General features: G+C 35.4%; 1 protein-coding gene across 4 annotated transcripts in view; it reads left to right on the top strand.

Annotated features, from left to right (window-relative positions):
• LOC141584037 (centrosomal protein of 44 kDa-like) overlaps positions 1–20,939 on the top strand; it is an 80,558-nt gene that overhangs the window by 20,481 nt on the left and 39,138 nt on the right. For 3 of the 4 annotated variants that reach the window (XR_012516920.1, XR_012516923.1, XR_012516927.1), the window contains 2 exons: positions 4,095–4,375; positions 8,944–9,041. The gene's annotated coding sequence lies outside the window, so the exon portion shown is untranslated. The remainder of the gene's footprint in view (positions 1–4,094; positions 4,376–8,943; positions 9,042–20,939) is intronic. The other variant, XR_012516921.1, reaches the window with a different exon arrangement.

Here is a 20,939-nt window from a genome sequence, read left to right on the forward strand (position 1 = left end):
TGTCACCCAGACTGGAGTCCAGTGGCTGATCTCAGCTCACTGAGACCTCCGCCTCCTGAGTTCAGGTGATTCTCCTGCCGCAGCCTCCCAAGTCACTGGGATTACAGATGCCTGCCACCATGCCTGACTAGTTTTTGTATTTTTAAATGGAGACTGGGTTTCACCATGTTGGTCAGGCTGGTCTGGAACTCCTGATCTCAGGTCATCCACCTGCCTCAGCCTCCCAAAGTCCTGAGATTACAGGCGTGAGCTGCCATGCCCAGCCTGAAATTGTTTTTACAAAACACAAAATGCAGAAACCATAAGAGAAAAAATAAATTTGATATTAAAATGAAATATTTCAACTACTGGCTAAAAGATGGCCATTTCCCAGAAGTGTTCCCAAATAGGTGACAAAAAGCTTGACAAACTAGCTTAAGCATGAAAGGGGATTGATTGGCTCATTTATCTAATGACCAAGTGGAACCACAGACATGGCAGAACCCAACAATTCCACCAAGAAGTAGGAGAAGGAGAAAACAGTAAGTTGTGGCCGTGCAGCCATTCCAACCCCACAGGACTGACTGGCTGGATAAGGTAAACAAAGGAAAAGGATAATTCTGTTTCGAGTAGATGACGATTACCTAGAATGTTGGCAGTGGTCCAGAAGATAACACAATATAGATAAGGAACCTACTTTGTTGGGTTTTCTAAGAAATATATATATATTTTCATTTCCACAGTAACCATCAGAAGAGACTGTAATTGATACAGTGATTTGTACCTGAATGAAAGCTGCGACATAGAAACCCAGGAGGAAGCCAGTATCTCAAACAGTATAATTATATGACAGTGTTTGAAATGCTGGAGGAAGCTTCATTCAGAGCCAGGCCTACCTATGGACTTTTAAGTTACATGAGGCTTTGTTATTAGAGACTTACGGTGTATCCAGAAAATTGTAATTTTTAGCAGCAACTGGAACTTCTTTCTTTGATTTTTTTCTCATGGCAAAGAATTTCTCAATAAATATAATTTTTAACAACAGTACTTTGACATATATAAAAGATATTGCTATTTTACAACTCAGGCTAATTAAATTCTACATAGAAGGTATCAATTATGCTTAATTTTTGAAGCCTAAATAATTCTTTAACAATACAAATAAAAATAGGTTTCTATCTAAAAGAAAAACTTATGATAGATAAACCATTAGCATTTAAGATTAATGTGTACAAGAATAATGGCAATTATACTTTTCCTTTTTTTTTTGCTTTTTTGAGACAGAGTCTCTGTCTGTCACCCAGGCAGGAGTGCAGTGGCACAGTCATAGCTCATTGCAATCTAGAATTCCGGCTCAAGCATTCCTCCCACAGCAGCCACGTGCGTAGCCAGAGCTATAGGTCTGTGCCACTGTGCCTGGATTTTTTTTTTAATTGGTATTTTTTCAGAGATGGGGTTGGCCGGGAGCGGTGGCTCACACCTGTAATCCTAGCACTTTGGGAGGCTGAGGTGGGCGGATCACCTGAGGCCAGGAGTTCAAGACCAGAGATGGGGTCTTATTATGTTGCCCAGGCTAGTCTCAGACTCCTGGCCTTAAGCGGTCTTCCTGCCTCAGCCTCCCAAAGTGTTGAGATAATAGGCGTGAGCCACCATGGCTGGCCCCATGCTTTTCCATTTTATTAGGAAGATGATTCAGGATGAATAGGAAAATATCACGGGAAAGTCCTTTGCTCAAACACAGACACACACACAGACACACACACAAAAAAACATTTCAATAAGAATTAATTGTAAGAATTTTTGGAAAAGTTGTTAGCCCTTTCCCTCTTAGTACAGTTTTAGTTGATTTTACATTGTAAATGCTAAAGGAAACATTTAAAAAATTGTTTTGATGTGTCTTCAAAGTTATAAAAGTTATAAAGTTGTCAATGTTGAAATATATTTGGTAGTTTAGCATTTTCTTGCTTCCAGAATAATGTTCTCACACTTTATAGCTTTAAAAATGTACTTTACTCATGAGAACTAAGCATGTTATGCTTTGAGAAACCAAAGTGGAAAAGTTTAAAAGGTACTTTGTAACTTTTTTTGAGGGGGGGATTGAAAAATGATAAGACTGTTTGGATTATGTTGTTCTCTAATTTAGTAAAAAAATATATTAATGAATGTATGTTAACCTTCAGGTTATCATAATTCTTTCTCAAGATAGTTTTATAGTAAAAATAGACTACTGAGCTGTCTTGTTAAATTTTTAAAGATGAATTTGGATGAGTTGCAAATAACATCCTCTACCCTTAGGTCAAAAAGAATATGTAAACCAAAATTTTTTCGATAGAAATACTTATTATAGTTTTGACTGAAACACTTCTTGCTAAAATGATTGTATAAGAATATACAATCTTTTTAAAATTTTATTCTGAATATATTCTGAATTTGTAACACATGTTCATTTTTAACATGTTCAGAGTAACACATATTCATTTTATTGTCATTAAAATTTTCTTTTAAAGTTAAAGTTGTACCCAGAAATAAACTTTGTTAATATTTTGACATATCTGACATATGTTATTTTCTAATTTTTTCTGTCTATACGTATATGTAGATTTTGTGGTTATTACTAATGAAGATTGGCCAGGCGATGGTGGCTTACGCCTGTAATCCCAACACTTTGGGAGGCTGAAGTGGGTGGATCACCTGAGGTCCTGAGTTCGAGAGCAGCCTGGCCAACATGGCAAAACCCTGGCTCTACTAAAAATACAAAACAGAGCAAGACTTAATCTCAAAAAAAAAAAAAAAAAAAAGAAGATTATGTTGTACATGTAATCTTTATTCTTTTCTTGTAAATTATGAATCTTTTTTATGTCATTAAATATATTTTCAAATGCAAAAGATAGATTTTAATAACTACAAAATATTCTTTCTTAGTTCAACAAACGTTTAATCTTCAATGTGCCAGGTATAACACCATAATCTTTTTTTTTTATTATAACGTGTTTTTTTAATTAAACATTTCAAAATATTTTCTTAATATACTTCTCTCCAGGGATTATTCCAAGTATGCACATGGAAGCCTGTTTCTCTATGGAGGGAGCTAGAGGCAACTCATAATCTAATAGTCAGGGGTTCTTGGAATTCATTCCCAACCTCTTCATTAATCTACTAAAAGTATTTACCATAACCTTTTAAATCATTTTTCTATTGTATATTTTGCTGGTTTATAAAGTTCCTTAATATAAAAAGTACCATGGTAAACATATCTACATGTAAATCTTTGATAATATGTATTATTATTTTCTTAGGATGTGCTTTCAGAGTATGCAGTGGCTAAGGCACTTGATATCTATTGATGGCTTTATATCCGTAAAAAGTATACTTTCCTGCAGGAATTGTTGTTTAAGTGTATACTCATCACAATGGAGTATTTCCGTTTTTAATTAGTACATACATTATGTTCTCATTATATTTATTACCAATTTTTTAATTTAAGTAAGACAATTGCATAGATTTCTTATTGCCATCACTCCTCACCAATGAGGAAAAAATAAAACTCTGAACACTTAGCAGTTTGTTCTGGTGTCTAACAACATATTTCTTAATTTTATTTTATTTTATTTTATTTATTTATTTATTTATTTTTGTGAGGGAGTCTCGCTCTGTCCCCAGGCTGGAGTGCAGTGGTAGGATCTCAGCTCACTGCAACCTCCACCTCCCAGGTTCAAACAATTCTCCTTCCTTAGCCTCCTGAGTAGCTGGGACTACAGATGTGTGCCACCACGCTCAGCTAATTTTTGTTTTTTTGTTTTTTTTTTCTTAGTAGAGATGGGGTTTCACCATGTTGGCCAGGACGGTCTCATTCTCTTGATCTTGAGATTTGCCCGCCTTGCGATGTGCCTGCGTCAACCTCCCAAAGTGTTGGGATTACAGGCGTGAGCCACTGGGCCCGGCCTCTAATAACATATTTCTACATAATATGATTTTCAGGCATTATTTTCTGACTACCCATTATGGAAGAGGAGGAAATATTAATAGCACTCTGACACTGCCCTAATTCCTATCTACCCAATGTGCCAGTATGCTCACATCATATTTTAATGTATAATTTTGTGTTTCCTTTCTAGAATTTTCTTACATGGAGTACTCCATCCTCTTGTTCCAGTCTCAGCTGGCTGCTCCATGGGCTACTTCATAGCTTTCATCACAGAGCTTTGCTTGGCCTCTCTCCTGTGTGTCATCATCTCTGTTTCTTGGATCCTGTGCTTTCCTTTTCCCACTCTACTCTGACGTTTCAAAGAAGTTCATCCGTGAAGTCCAGAATTCTGCCTGGAAACCAGCTTCCTCCTCAGCTCCAGCTCTTTTAATGGGTCCATCTGAACGATGACTTTTCCTTCCTGCTGCATAGGTAACACTTACTTGTTGGTCTAATTTCCATTTTCCAGAAATTTCTCAAAATGTCTGCTAATAGCCCCTCACTCATATTTTTCATGTAGGTTCATAGCTTTCATATTTCTGTATTATTGTAAATGGGGGCTGTGGAAGGTGAGGAAACACATGCTTTCTTAAAACAGAAGCTCCTTCATTAACTTAAATATTTTTATCGACCCTAGAAAATGCAGATAGTACAAGATCATTAGACAGAAAGTCAAAGATTACAGAAGTGCTGAAGTAGACCGTTCTTACTTTCTTTGCAATGTCCATTACATCCACACATAGATAAACTGTTACAAATCCAGAATGGTGAAAGAGTCAAACAATGGCCAAGGGAGGTGGAGGTTAAGATATAGCTCAACAGTGAAAGTAGCAGGGAAAGAGCTGGGCAAAGCAAAGATCATCTTTTGTACAGTTGATACGGTAGGCTAAAGGTGCAGTGTTCTGTATTAGCCAGAGCAATATGAAGGAAATAAATTAAGTCCCTTATACCTAAGACCTCTATTGTTCTGTTGATAACATACGCGGTGGCAATGGAAAGAAGGGAAAATAATAGGGATGGCATTTGCTGATTCTCTGATCATGCAACACTGGCAGCATTCTAGACTCATTCTATTAATTACATCAACCACTTCTTATAAAACACATTTCCAAAGGCTGTACGTAAGAGGCCTTGGCTTCGTATGTTGCATTTATTAGCTCCTTAAGTTGACAACATATAATTGTTTCCATATAATTTTCATCAAATAAAATTTATTTTAATTTGTATGAACATATTTAAAGGGGAAAGTATCTTCCCAAATGGTCCATGTCTCAGGCAGTGGATATTTTATGGGCTTCACATCTGAACTGCCAGAGATCTCAGGCATAGCATGCATTAATCACAACCACTTACTGACCTGGTTCAGATGCTTACTCAGTACATGGGGCTAGACTCAGAGTGGGCCTTAGGCTAAAGAAAAAATTATTCAAGTTGAGCATATCCATAAACTCTTGCTCAAGCTATTTATTTGGGGGGCTAAACACAAGTTTATTGCTAGTTGGAAAGATATGATGCTTAGAACTGAACCTGTTGCCTTTCTGGAATTAAGAGCTAGAAAACATTGAGACATTTCTTTCTGACTGACACAGTTTCTAATAGAAACAATCCACCAGGATGTTGAGCCCACATTTTAAGAGTTCTTCGGAATTTACTGAAAATGGAAAACTGATTACATTGGGTACATAGGACATTTATATTTATAGAAACATTTTAGATAAGACAAGAATTTTAAAAGCCAGAAATCACTTTTACTGGACATTTTCAGAAAAATGTTGTCAACTTTTTATAATTTTAATAGGCAAAAAAAGGATTGTTATATTGATATTGACAGAAATTTAGTGGTTAATTAGAGAGTCTAGCATAAAAGGATGGATTACTCTAACATTGGTTTAGAATTTTTCTTTATATGATTCAATTTTGTGGTCTGGCAAAGGTCCAATAGTCATTTATCTGGTATGCATACCTTTCCATAGCTGGATTTTCAAATATGCTTATAAAGTTCATATGACAGAACTATTCTGAAAATAAATATGTCAGCAGGCTTTGCTTTATTTTATGTATTTATTCTGGATATAACATAACTTGATACAAACACAGACTACAATTTAAGACATTTTGCCAGAGCTCTTCAAGTATAGCATCGTTTGAGATTGTGGAAGGTGATTTAGAAACACCTGGGTTGAATATTTATATCCCAGTCTTAAATCCTAAAAGCCTTCAGTTTTATAGTACTTGTTAGGGTAAAAGTTAATGCATTGCTGGAAAAGCCTTGGAAAAAATTAGAATATTAATGCAAAAAATGAAGGGAAAAGTAAAAAGGGTAGTGTTTGATCAGCATTTATAGGTTTAGGAATATATTTTTAGGAATATATTTTTCATATTTTAGTGTTTGGGAGCATGATGAGAAGATTCATTAGAATAAAATTCGAAATCTTACATGTAAATGAGAATTTTTGTTCATAGCAGTATTTTATGGAATGTGGCTAAGAGTCCCATCTAATGGTGAAACAAAAATGAACACAATATTCTCCTCAAGCTCTATGTGGTCCTCCTGGTACCTCTGTCTTTTTAATGACACTGTTCTCATGCTCTCCTTCCTCCTTTCCTTACATCTGTTTGGTCCAACTTGATGCCACACAAGACACAAAGCTTATTTGATAGAAGAATAGAAGCTGATATTAGTAGGGAGCAGAACCATAAGGTCTCCTCTCTTCTTGAGTAGCATGTTTACATTTAACAGCAGTCATCTAGAGGAGCACCTCCAGCTTTCCTGTCAGAAAGAGTGATTTGCAGATAGTGTAGTAGAAGAGCAAGCAGCACTGTAGCTCATGATGTAAATATTTTCTCAGAGTGGAAATTTTATAGCCTACCATAAACATGTTAGCTACATAACCTGTCATACATTTGAAAAAGGCCTTTCATAAGATAATCTTTACCAATAATAAATAATAATAGTCATTGCTAATATGTTCGAGTACTTTACTTACTCTGGCCAGCCACAAAGTGGTTTACATATATTAACTCACTTGAATCTCCCAATAATTGTATTAGGTAGGTCCTTTAGTTATCTCATTTTATGGATGAGATATCTGTCAATTCTCTTTTGTGATTAATGCACTCCCTCTAAAATTAGTGGCTTAAAATATCAACCCATCATTTAACTCAAGATTCTGTGGAATGATGGCTTGGGTGGGGCTTAGCTGGCTGGTTCTTGTTCTTAGCCAAAATAGGTGATATTGGCTGAGCTCTATGAACCTGTGATCAGCTAGTGAGCCAGTTGGGGCCTGACTAATCTATAAAGACCTTAGCTAGATCTTAACTCCAACAGGGCTTATCCCCACACAGTTTCTTATTCTCTAGCCTACCAGCCCTGGCTTGTTCATGTGGTAGTCTCACAATTCCAAAAGCTCTCAAATGAAACTGCAAGGCCTCTTAGGCCCAGCTGTGACACTAGCATAACCTCATTTTTGGTGCATTCTATTTGTCAAAGCAAGTAATGACTCCTACCAGGTTCAAAGTAGGGGGAAAAAGACTCCACTTTTTGAGAGGAGCTTCATTGTGGGTTTTTTTTACATTTGCTTCTGTCTCTTAAGAGATGTGTCATGACTTGCCAAAGATCACAGTTAATAAATAAAGGAATTGAATTCAAATCCATGTAGTTTGAGGCCATTACACTGCATAATTCAGCATTGTGTTTCAAATGTCAGTGCTAACCCTTGACCTCTTCCTCCTGTTAATGCTAAGATACCATACCAATTTCTAATTATAAATTTTTTTTTAAAGTGGTACAAGTAGCTTTGGATGTGCAAACTGAAAATTGTTAAATAATCTCTGCAAGCGCTTTTGCTTTTGATTCCCTACTTCTTGATGTCAGCAGTGAGCATGAAGAACAGTCTCAAAAAAAAAAAAAGGTTAGCTTCTTTCCAGAGCTCTTTGGTAAAAATAGGAAATTACTGCAGATTGGGTTTTTCAATTTATCACTCAGTCTAGAAATCTGCTTTTTAACAAATGCTTGGTTCTTTATATTTTCACAAGGAGGGACCATATTTATTATTTATTGTTATGTATATCTTTTTAAATTTTTTTTTGAGACAGGGTCTTGCTCTGTCACCCAATCTGTACCACAGTGGAGTGACCGTAACTCTAAAGTGATCCTCCTGTCTCAGCCTCCTGAGTAGCTGGGACTACAGGAATGCCACCATGCCCAGCTCATTTTTAATTATTTTTAGAGACTGTGTCTCACTATGTTATCCAGACTGGTCTCAAATCCTGGTCTCTAAGCAGTTCTCCCATCACAGCCACCCAAAGTGTTGGAATTACAGGATTGATCCACCATGGGCTGTATATATCTTGAATATCTCTATCAAATGTGTATATGTTACTTATTGAAGGCCAAGCATCATTTCAAGTGTTTTCTCAATAATTTACTTAATGTCTCCATATAATAATGTGCTACAATATATATTAGGCTTAAAAATGTTAATATTATTAAAATCTGGCATCTTAGCATAAGAAATACTCTGAGTAAAGGACGTAACTGGATATACCTAGGTATGCATTGCAGACCTATTGATAACAGAGGAATAAAGGGAACATTCTATTAAGCAACAAGGAAATTGCAGTCACCCAAACCATGTGTATAAAGGATAATTGCTACAGTAGTAAGGCAAAAGCTAGACTTGAATACTTTGTGTAGAATATAGAATAACATCTAAAAAGACTATAGACACACACCAACATAGAATATAGAATAACGGCTTAAAAGTCTATAGACATACACCAACATGTTACTCTGGGACATGAGAATAAGGGTTTCTTTTTCTGTTAAATGTTTACTTATTTTTTTATTTTCTAAAATTAGCCCACTTTTCTTTGATATTTTGCTGAACAAAAGTCTGAGACAAATATATATCTGAATATATATATTTTTCAGATAATTCAAATATATAATATATGTATATTTGTTTGTTTGTTTGAGATGGTGTTTTGCTGTTTCCCAGGCTGAAGTGCAGTGTCACAATCTCGGTTCACTGCAACCTCCACCTCTCGGGTTCAGGCAATTCTCCTGCTTCAGCCTCCCAAGTAGCTGGGATTACAGGTAACCACCACCATCCTTGGCTAATTTTTGTATTTTTAGTAGAGACAATGTCTCACCATGTTGGACAGGCTGGTCTTGAACTCCTGACCTCAGGTGATCTTCCCTCCTCGGTGTCCCACAGTGCTAGGATTACAGGCATGAGCCACCACACCTGGCCAAATTCAGATATATGTTTTGATCTATCAAACATTTGTATTGTAATGATAAAATAATTTATTTAAAAAGGTAATTGTAACATTTACACAAAGAACAGAAAAAAAGATACGTGAAACAATCATTTACAATCTCACTACTGTGAGGTAAGTACTGTTATCATTTTCTCATATTCCCTCATTCATTTTTTCCACATATCATTATATATATGCACATGCACACCTATGCATGCACACACACAAACACGCAATTTTGATTCCTAAATTTTACCTTATCATTAATTCTATATCATGAAAAATTCTTCATAAATATTTTAATTGCTATAAAATATTTCATGGTACTAATGACATAAGTTGTTTCCTCTCTTATTAGACTTGTTTTTATTTTTTGATATGATATATATATTGTTTTTTGATATTACAAAAAATAGATTAACATACTTTCTGGTAACTTTCTGTGTGCTTAAACAAAAATATATTTCCCAAGGGTATTGTTAGTGACTTTCTAATCACCAAACCCATTGCTGTTTGTCAGTCCTCATCCTTCATGTCATTTGTACTGCTTGCCTGATATTGGCTACCTTTTCTTCCCTGTTGCATCCCTCTTCTCCCATGGCTTTCATGAAATAGTGGTTTCCTGATTATGCCACTGGTCTAACACCTTTCTCAGTTCCCTAAAGGTTTGTTTTTCCTTGTGCTTTCCTAACTTAATGGTCCTAATATTTGGAATTCCATCTTTTTTTCAGTTCTCACATGACTATCTCCCTCAATCCTAAGCTTTTATGCTTCTATGAAATTGAAGCATAAAAGTTCTTAAAATCCTTCTGTGAGGATTACTACTAAATATTTTCCTTGAGTTCAGAGCTCTTTCCCATAGATTCACATTTCTCCTTGCTGCGGATGGCTCCTTAAAATTCAAAACGTTTGAAATGGAAAGCAAATTTAACAGCAAGTCAACCATTTCTTCTGTTATATTTCCCTCTTATTTCTACCTGCGGCACTACAGTGCTTTCAGTCTTGAACTTGGAGTCTTTAAAAAAAAAAAAAAAAAAAAAAAAGGCTTACTTGAGATGTAATCAAACTTTACATATTGAAATTATAGAGTTTGGTCTGTTTTAAAACCATTTAAATAATCAAGAAAATCAATTCTATCACCCCAAAAGTATCTTCAAGCTCTTTTAAATTTCTTTTAAATTTCTTTTTAAATTTTAAAATTTCTTTTAAATTTCTTTTAAATTTTAAAATTCCTTTCTTTAGCCCCATCCTGAGACAACTGCTGATTTACTGTCTGTCACTATAGATTACTTCTCATTTTCTTGAGTTTTGTATGAATGAAATCATATAGTATGTACTCAGCATAATGATATTGAGATTTATCTACAATGTTGCATGCATTAATATCTTTTTCTTTTTATTGCCAAATAGTATGTCACACATGGATGTATCAAAATTTGTTTATCCATTCACTTGTTGATGACATTTGGATTGTTTCTAATTTTTGATTTTTAGAAATAAAGCTGCTATGAACATTGGTATTATAAACCAAAAAGTAGCTAAGACAAGTCTTAATCAATTTAGAAGTTTATTTTGCCAAGGTTAAGAACATGCCTATGACACAGCCCCAGAAGGTTGTAATGACATGTGCCCAAAGTTGTCAGGCTACAACTGGGTTTTACACATTTTTGGGAGACAAAAGACATCAATCAATACATGTAAGACGTACATTGGTTTGGTCCAGAAAGGTAGGACAACAGGATGTGGAGGATTCCAGGTCACAGGCACATTCAGAGATTTTCTGATTGGCAGTCGGTTGAGTTATTATCTAAAGACCTGGAATCTAATCTGTCATGGGAGTTTTTAAAAAAGTAAAATTAAAATGAAGACCTGCAATCAGTAGAAAGAAATGTCTGGGTCACTCTAAAGGGTTGTGGAGACCAAGGTTTTATCATGCAGATGAAGCCTCCAGGTAGCAGGCTTTGGAGAGAATAGATTGTAAATGTTTCTTATCAGATTTAAAGAGCATTTTCTATCAGCCTTATGGTCTGTGTTGACCTTATCGGTAATGAGGCACATTAGACTCCTCCTTGCCATCATGGCCTGAAGTAGTTTTACAGGTTAACTTTGGAATGTTCTTGGCTGAGAGGAGGGGTCCATTCAGAATGGTTGAGGGGTTTAGAATTTTATTTTTGTTTGCAGTATGCAAGTTTTTATGTGAACATTCTTTTTTTTTTTTTTTTTTTTGGTGTCTCTTGTGTAAATTTCTAGAAGGTAAGTGTATACTTAATTTTCAAAGAAAATGCCAAACTGTTTCCCAAAGTAATGGTACAATTCCTGTCAGCAACATATGAGAGTCTAGTTGCTCCAATCTTCAATGTCATAGTCTGTTTATGATACTGTAACAAAATACCTTGGACTCGGTGATTTATATGTAATATAAATTTATTTCTCATGGTTCTGGATGCTGGGAAGTTTAAGATCAAGGCACCAGCAGATTCACTGTCTATTGATGGCTGCTGTCAGATTTCAAGCTAGTGCCTGGTTACTGCATCCTTACATGACAGAAGGCAAAGGGCAAAAGGAATGATCACTGTGTCCTCACATGACAGAAGAGATGTCAGGGATAGAAGGGATAAACTCTGTATGAAGCCTCTTCTATGAGGGTATTTATCTCATTCACACAGGCAGAACCCTCAAGACCTAATTGACTCTTAAAGGAATTGATACTATTACATTGACAATCAAATTTCAACATATGAATTTTGGGGGATAAAATTCCACTCCTGGACCCCCTCCAAATTTTTTGTTCGTCTCACTTGCAGAATACATTTATTCCATCTCAGTAGCCTCAAAAATCTTAGCACGTTCCAGCATCAACTCAAAAATCTGAAGTCCAGACTGTCTTCTAAGTACCATCTAAATTAGACATGAGTGAGACTCAAGGTCTGATTCATCCTAAGGCAAAATCCCCTCTGACTGTGAACCTGTGAAATTAAACAAGTTGTATGCTTCCAAAATCTAATGTGGAACAGGCATAAAATAGACATTCCTATTCCAAAAGGGAAAAATAGGAATGAAGAAAGGGATAATAGGTTCCACGTAACTCCACAATCCAACGAGGCAAACAATATCACATTTTGAGGCTTGAGAGGAGTCTTTGACTCCATGTCCCACCTTCTGGATACCTTGAGGCCCAAGTTGGGGCCTGACTCACAGGTTGGAGTCTGGTGCCTGTGACTCTCCTAGGCTGGTGTTGTACACCGGTGGCTCTAATGGTCTCAGGGGAGCCCTGCCCCTATGGCTCTGCTAAGCATTGTCTTAGTACAGACTCTTTGAGATGGTCCTGCCCCTGTGGCAGTTCTCTGCCTGGGCCCCAAGGCCCTCCCAGAACATCCTTTGAAATCTACATGAAGGTAGCTATGCCCCCATAGTTTGGGTACTCTGTGCACCTGCAGACTTCACACCCTGTGGATGCGGTTAAGGTTTACCACCAGTGCCTTCTGGAGTGGTGGTCATTGCACACTGCAAGCCACACATGGAGTGGCTGAGGAACACTATGCTAGAATCTAGAAGCAGAAACTTAAGGTGGCCCTGGGCAGCAAACCACAAGGTCCCATGGGCCTTTGAGATAGTTCCTCCTTCAAGACCCTGGTACTCTTGCCCTGTGATAGGATTGGCAGTTTTGAAGATCTTCAAGATGGCTTTGGAATCAATCTCCCATTTTGTAGGTGAATAGCATCTGGCTTCCTTATGTTCATACCTAATCTCCTTAACAAACAGTCCCTTGGTCACACTCTTGGTGTTCTCTTCTGAACATGCTTTTGCTTTTGTTACAAGCTGAGGATTTTTCAATTCTAAGATCTGCTTCTCTTTTGATTCTAAATTCTATTTTTAATTCATTTATCTCCTCTTGCATTTGATTAGAAGTCAAGTGGAGCTGTGCCACACCCTTGACACATTGCTTAGAGATTCTTTCTCCAAATATCCTAGTTTGTCATTCTTAAATTCTGCCTTCCACAAAGCACTAGGAAGGGGACACAATTCAGCAAAGTTCTTTTCCACTTTACAACAAGATGGCCTTTCCTCCAGTTTCCAATACCTTGTTTCTCATGCCTAACTGAGACCTCATCAGAATTGCTTTTACTGTCCATATTTCTACAACATTGTGTTCTTGATCACTTAGATACTCTCCAACATTTAAATTTCCCCTACAGCTCTCTTCTGAGCCCTCACAGGAATTGCCCTTCATGCTTAGTTCAAGGCAATCTAAGCTTTTTCTAGCATACATCTCCAAACTCTTCCAGTCTCTAACCATTACCCAGTTCCAAATCCATTTTCAAATTTTTAGGTATAGTATTTTAGTAGCATCTGAATTCTCAGTACCAATTTATGTCTTAGACCATTTGAGTTGCTATAACAAAAAATGTCACAGACTAGGTGATTTACAAATAATAGAAATGTATTTCTGACCATTCTGGAGGCAGAAAAGTCCAAGATCAAGGTACCAGCAAATTCAGTGCCTGGTAAAGACCTATCTGCTTCATAGATGGTGCTTTTGCTGTGTCTCCACATAGTAGAAGGAATGGAAGGGCTAAACAGACTGAAATGCTATCTTTAATTTTGCTTATAAAGGTCATTGATACCATTTTTGAGAATGGAGCCTGAGTGAACAAATCACCTCCTAAAGACCACATCTGCATCTCTGAATATAATTACTACTGTTGATTAAGTTTCAACTATGAATTTTGAAGGAAAATATTCAGATCACAATACTTATCAACACAATATTGTCAGTAATTTTAATTTTAGTCAATTATTGGCATTATAATTGTATTTAATTGTGGTCTTAATTTGTGTTTCTCTGATGACTAATGATACGGTTTATCTTTTTATCCGCATATACATGCTAAATCACTGTCAGCGTACATCCATATTCTTTTGAAATGTACCTACTAAATCTTTTGGCCATTTTTTAGTTGAGTTGTTCATCTTATTATTATTAACTTACAAAAGTTCTTTACATATTCTGGATAAAAGTCTTTTTCTAACATATATATTGTGAATATTTTCTCCAGTTTTTGGTTTGCTTTTCATTTTTTAAACATCTTTTTTTAAAAAAGAGTGAGCACTTTTTATTCTAATAAAATTTAATTTACCAGTTTTTTTATTTCATGTCTTGTGCCTTTAGTGTTCTGTTTGAGAGTGAATGAGTTAAGGAAAAGTAGCTGAGAAGAGTCCATGAATGGCCCTACAGGTCTAGGATACAGTCTAAAGTAAACCAAGTGTTTTGTTTTAAAGGTTTATGTGAATTTTGCATTCTATTTAATAAAATGACCTTTCTTGATTTAATGTAAGATTAATGCTTTACATATGATTTTATCTGATGCTTCAGGATAAAGGCCTATATTTAGTTCATGGTATAGTATTACACAGTTTCAGAACATAAGAACTCTAGGTTGCAAATCATAGAACTGAATGGCCACTTGCCTCAGATAATATTAATTATTAATTTATGCATTAATAGTGATTAATGCATTTATTAATAATGCATTAATATTGATTATGAGTTTCAGTACAAACAAAAAAGATAAGGCCACAATTGAAAGGAGAAATTGCTGTGAGGTTTCTATATTTCCGTATTTATTATATTTACAATATAAATAGAAACTACACCAATAATTACCCCTTTCAAGTATCATCTTTTTGCTTGTACTGAAACATATATGTATATGTACAAACGAACATATGTATATGTTCCACAGTTCCAATACACATATATATGCAGAATATTTAATAAGCAGAAAAAATATATATAATCTTTAATATTTTCTAACTTTATTAGTTCATTCTCATGCAGCTCATAAAGACATAACCAAGACTGCATAATTTGTAAAGGAAAGAGGTTTAATTCGTTCACAGTTCAGCATGGCTAGGGGGGCCTCAGGAAACTTACAATCGTGGCAGAAGGGAAAGCAGGTACGTCCTTCTTGACATGGCAGGAGCAAGGAGAAGTGCAGAGTGAAGAGGGGGAAGCTCCTTACATAACCAACAGATCTTGTGAGAACTCACTCATTATCACAAGGAGGGTATAGAGGTAACCATCCCAATGATTCAATTACCTCCCACCAGGTTCCTTCCACAACACATGGGAATTAAGGAAACTACAATTTAAGATGAGATTTGGGTGGGGACACAACCAAACCATATCACTGAACATTGAGTATATTATTAACTTTGTATGTAGATTCAATGATCCAACTACTATATTATTATCTTTCTATGTAGATTCAATGAATCAACTATTTAAATATGTCTAGGCTACTAATAAACCTTCCTGGATGAATAGCAGATGAACAACTGAATATAAATGAAAACAGATGGTCTAAAAGAAGAGGATTCAGAATTGTCATCAGCCCTTCACAATCACTACATTTTCTCTAATAAGCTCATATACCTATAGTATATTTCCAAAGTTTATTGACTTCTTCCAGAATTTCTGTATAAAATAATGATTATGATCTCATAGAGTTCAGGATTGCTTACCAAAGAGCATAGCTTCTTAGGATGATGCCCTTTCAAAGGAGCTGGTGCCCCTAGGAACACTGGGAGAGGGAGGCATACAGATGTATTACATTCTTAGCCTTAGCCCTGCTTTATGATCTCAGAATCTTCCAAGCTTTTACTTTTTCAAATCTGAAAATCTGTTGTTACTCTATGATCCAGAGACAAAAGGCAAGCAAAATTTGGTATCTGGATACCAAATACTCACATAGTATCTGGTATCAAGATTTTTATGCCTTTAAAAATATATTTGTGGATTTGACCTATTGAGATACATCAGTATTCCTATGCATATGCACACATATTTGCATAGTAAATATTTTAACAAACAAAGAAGGGTAGTATAATTCTTACAAAACACAAAACAATGGTTTCTGCTGTTGAGCTATTTGCTTTAGATTTGATGTGTCTATAAATGGCTGTATAAAATATGTTTTAAGAAGTGATAATAGGTTAGATATTATGTAACTGAATATGGCAACTAGGCCTAAGGTATATTACCAGGTTTTTATCTTCATTGAGGAAATCATAGAAGAAAGTGGAGAATTCATTTCATATTTTTATCTGTACACATTTCATATCTTTATCTGTACATATTTCATATTGATTTAACTACTTAAATAATCTCATGGGTATATAGCTGTTACTTCATCTATATCTTTTTTCCTGACTTCTCTGATAGCTTAGGTGAGAAGGAAGATGTGTTCAGATGCATATGCAAAGACCTGCCAGAACACACACAAATGAGAGAATGGCAAAGTAGTAATCAGGAAATGAGAAGCATTAATAATTTGTTTTGGGTAGAAGTCAGATATACAAGCATTAAAATATATGCCTATTATAACTACTAAAATTATGGTTCATTTTGATGGAAAAAATTCTGCTGAAAATCTAATTTCAGGCAATTGTTCGTCAAGAAGGATCATAGTAACGACCTTATCTGTGCTTTCTATGTATTTATTTTTCTGATTAATTGTACTAGTTATGGTAAGCATTTATTAGTCACTCTGTATAATGTATCACAAAATGTAACATGAGTAAAGTCAAGTTATTAGACCTTAGTACCAAAAAGTGTTTGAAAATTCAGAGTGTTTATCTCTTCCTTTATAACATGTGACTTCATCTTATTTATGCTGTTGCATCTGGAGTAGTTCAGTATGTTCGTAATAAAGTTACTTAAGTTTATACATTATGTAGGAATATATTGTCATTGCATAAACTCTTAAAGCACAAGTTTCTTTATCATTATATTAAAAAGCATTAGTTCTAAAATAATGTATATTTGGAAGTGCCCTCAATTCGGAACAAATGTGTTGTATTAAAATAAGCTGCTGGCTTTTTTTTTTTAAGAATAAAATTTGCTTTATTTTTCCCACTCTAAAATGTAGTAAGTAGTCTTCTAAAGATGACCTCTCTTAATAGATGTTTTCTTCTAGGCCTTTTTTTTTTTAGGATGCATGTTTACATAGCTGTGATTCTGCACACAGTTTCTATTTTGCATTTCAAAGTTGGAATTAAACATATTTTTTCTATAATACTATAAAAATTGCATGTATATAACTTAAAAATATAACTGACTGTGCCATAATTACTTCAGTTAATACTGTAATATTACACACTTCAGTTTGGTGTTAAAAAATATTTCAGCAAATCTCCTACTACATGAAGCTGTTCTCCAAATTTCAGATTATTTTATTTTGTTAAGAGTATCAGTCAGCTTCACTGCTTTAGTGGCTGGAGATAAGAGATTTATTACAAGAAACTGACTTACATGATTATTGAGGCTAGCTAGGCAATTGTGAAATCCACAGGGAGGATGTCGGGAAGGGGAGTCTGGAACTCTTGCATAGGCTGAAACTACTGTCTAAGGCCAGATGAGGTTGCTCATGCCTTTAATCCCAGCACTCTGTGGGGCCATGATGGGAGGATTGCTTGAAACCAGGTGTTCCAAGCCAGTTTGGTCAACAAAACCAGACTGTGTTTGTACAGAAAAAATGAGGGAAGGAAAGAAGGAAGGAAGGAAGGAAGGAAGGAAGGAAGGAAGGAAGGAAGAAAAGAAGGAAGGAGGGAGGGAGGGAGGGAGGGAGGGAGCAATATCTATAGGCAGAAATGCTTCTTCAGAGAAGCCTAACTCTGCATTTAAGCCATTTTAACTCATTGAATAATACTCACTGAGTCTTATTTAACTGATTGAATACTGCTTATGGTAATCAATAATTTCCCCCACTAGAGTCAACTGATTATAGATATTAATCACATCTAAAAAATAGTATCTTCATAGCATCACCTACCTACGTGTTTGTGAATACGTGGGAGCTATAGTCTAACCAGGTTGACACATCAAAGGACAATCACAGTTAAATTCTCAGAAATATAATAGCTGAATCAAAGGGAGTAAATTTTTAATTTTTTTCAATGTTTATAAAATTGTAGACCATTTTTAGAGCAGTTTAAGCATCACAGCAAAATTGAGAGGAAGGTACAGAGATACCCCATATACTTCCTACCCCCATACATGATAGCTTCCTCGTTACCAAAATCCTTCACCAAAATGATACATTTGTTACAACTGATGAAACTACATTGATACATCATTGTCACTCAGAGTCTATCCTGTACATAAGGGTGTTTATGTTTTGTTTTTTGGTATTGAACATTCTATGAATTTGACAAATGTGGATCTAAATGACATGTATCCGTCATTATAGTATTCTACAGAGTATTTTCACTGTCCCAGAAATCCTCTGTGTTCTGCCTATTCATCCGTCCTTCCCTCCATGCCTCTTGGCAACAACTATTCTTTTTATTGTCTCTATAACTTTGCCTTTACCAAAATGTTATATAGTTTGAATTATACAGTATGTAGCCTTTTCAGATTTTTTTTTTTTACTCAGTAATAGGCATCTGAATTTCTTCTCTGTCTTTTAATGGCTCAAGAATTTCTTTCATACTAACACCAAATAATATTCCATCACCTGGAGGTACGGCAGTTTATTTTTCCATCATCTACTGAAGGACATCTTAATTGCTTCCAAGTTTTGGCAATTACGAATAAACCAGTTATAAACATCCATGCATAAGTTCTTGTGTGGATATAAGTTTTTACCTTTCCTTGGCTAAATACCAAGGAGCATGATTGCAGATTGTACAGTAACCACATGTTTAGTTTGTAAGACACTATCAAACTGTCTTTGAAAGCATCTGTCCCATTTTGCATTCCCAGTAGCAATGAATGAGAGTTCCTATTACTTTATAAACTTTTCAGCATTTGGTGTTATCAGTGTTCTGAATTTGGCTATTCTGATAGGTGTGTATCTCTTCGTTGTTTTCATTTGCTTTTTCCTGATAACTTATACTGTGAGGCATCTTTTCTTATGCTTATTTGCCATCTGTATGTCTTCTTTAGTAGGATGTCCATCAAGGTCTTTGGCTCCTTTTTAATGTTTTTTTTTTTTTTTTTTTTTTTTTCATATTTTTGAATGTTAAGAGTTCTTTGTCCAGAGCATCAGGAGCTCTGCCTGCCTGAGATGGCCCCACACTGTCACCCAGCTGTTCTTTGATCATTTTTTTCTAGATTGATTCTCTCTCGTGCACTGAGCTCCCTTCTAGCTTCAGCAGGGCAGAGTCCTCCTCCAGATGTGTGTAACTTACATCTGAGTATCCGGGAGTAGCTGAAGGACAGATAATTTCTTGCAAACATCAAGCCTCGGGATTATCGGAGCAAGCAGGAAGCCAGTAACTTCGCTCTCTCTGTTAGAGGTGGAGGATTTTCCTGTGGTTCCCCTCATTTCCTGATGTGTATTTTCAGATGGATTAAATATTCTCTTGTTTCTAAACCAAAAAAAAAAAAAATTCTTTGTATATTTTGGGTAACAGCCTTTTAGTAGATATGTCTTTTTTTTTTTTTTTTTTTTTTTTTTTTTTCCAGTCTGTGACTTACCTTTCATTTTCTTGGCAGTGTCTTTAATGGAGCAAATTTTTTTAATTTTAATCAAGTCCAGCTTATCAGTTCTTTCTTTCATAAATTGTGCCTTTGGGGTTGTAGACAAAAAGTCATCACCAAACCCAAGGTCAATTAGATTTTCTCCTATGTTATCTTCTACTAGTTTTATGATTTTGAGTTTTACATTTAAGTCTGTGATCCATTTTGGGTTATATTTTGGGAAGAGTGAAAGATTTGTGTCTGGGTTCACTCTTTTGCACTTGCATGTCAGTTGGTCCAGAGCCATTGGTTAAAAAGAATGATACGTTTTTAAATTCTTTTTCTAAAAGGTCATCACAATTTTCTCTACTTTCTCATTCTATTCCTGCCTTCCCTTCTAGTAAATACCAGACTGCCCACCTTGCTACACTGTGAATCAGTGGAATCAATAACAGTTGAGAATGCCCCTAGCATTTAAAAAATACTAGTGTCTCAAGATAGGCACAAAGTGTCTTGGCAGTAAGTGTTTAAGGACCTTTCTTTTCCAGAACAGTTTGCCTTCTCCATGTCAACATCTAGTTTCCTGAGCATTGTATAGCTATATCAGCCTCACTAAGTAACTGCTCAAATCTATGTATAGGTGGAAATATAAATTACTATTCATTACTTTTTATTGATAGGCAATTTGGGTGTTTTAAGGGAGATGTAAGTATTAACCTTATTATCAAAAAGTTTAAAGTTACAATAGTAATCTTAAATATTTGATGTTATATTTATGTTAAGGTTCATTTTTTATGTATTTCTTTGGGGAGCAAGGCTAACGTGTCTCAGAAATCTTTAGTAATATAAATAAAAGGCATGATTTACCTTTAAGAAGCTTTTTTTTCCCCAGTAGACCTGTGTAAAGGTTTATATTATTTTTGTTTTTATTTATTTGAGACATGGTCATGTTCTGTCATCCAGGCTGGAGTGCAGTAGCATGATAATGGCTCACTGCAGCCTCAACTTTCTGGGCTCAAGGGATCCTCCTGCCTTAGCCTCCTGAATAGCTGGGACTACAGGCATTTCCCACCACCACACTTGCATAAAGTTATTAATATTGTTTGATTTTTAGAAATTTTATCATTAGACAGAGGTTAATGGAGTTATTGATTGAATCGACTTGGGGATGATGTATTTTGAGTTGAATTCTTAGCTCTACTGTGTACTATTTTGGCAAATCTGGACAAATAACTTAATCTCCTCAAGCCTCAGTTTTCTCATAAA

The sequence above is a fragment of the Saimiri boliviensis genome, chromosome 3 (assembly GCF_048565385.1).
Source record: "Saimiri boliviensis isolate mSaiBol1 chromosome 3, mSaiBol1.pri, whole genome shotgun sequence".
NCBI classification, from domain to species: Eukaryota; Metazoa; Chordata; class Mammalia; order Primates; family Cebidae; genus Saimiri; species Saimiri boliviensis.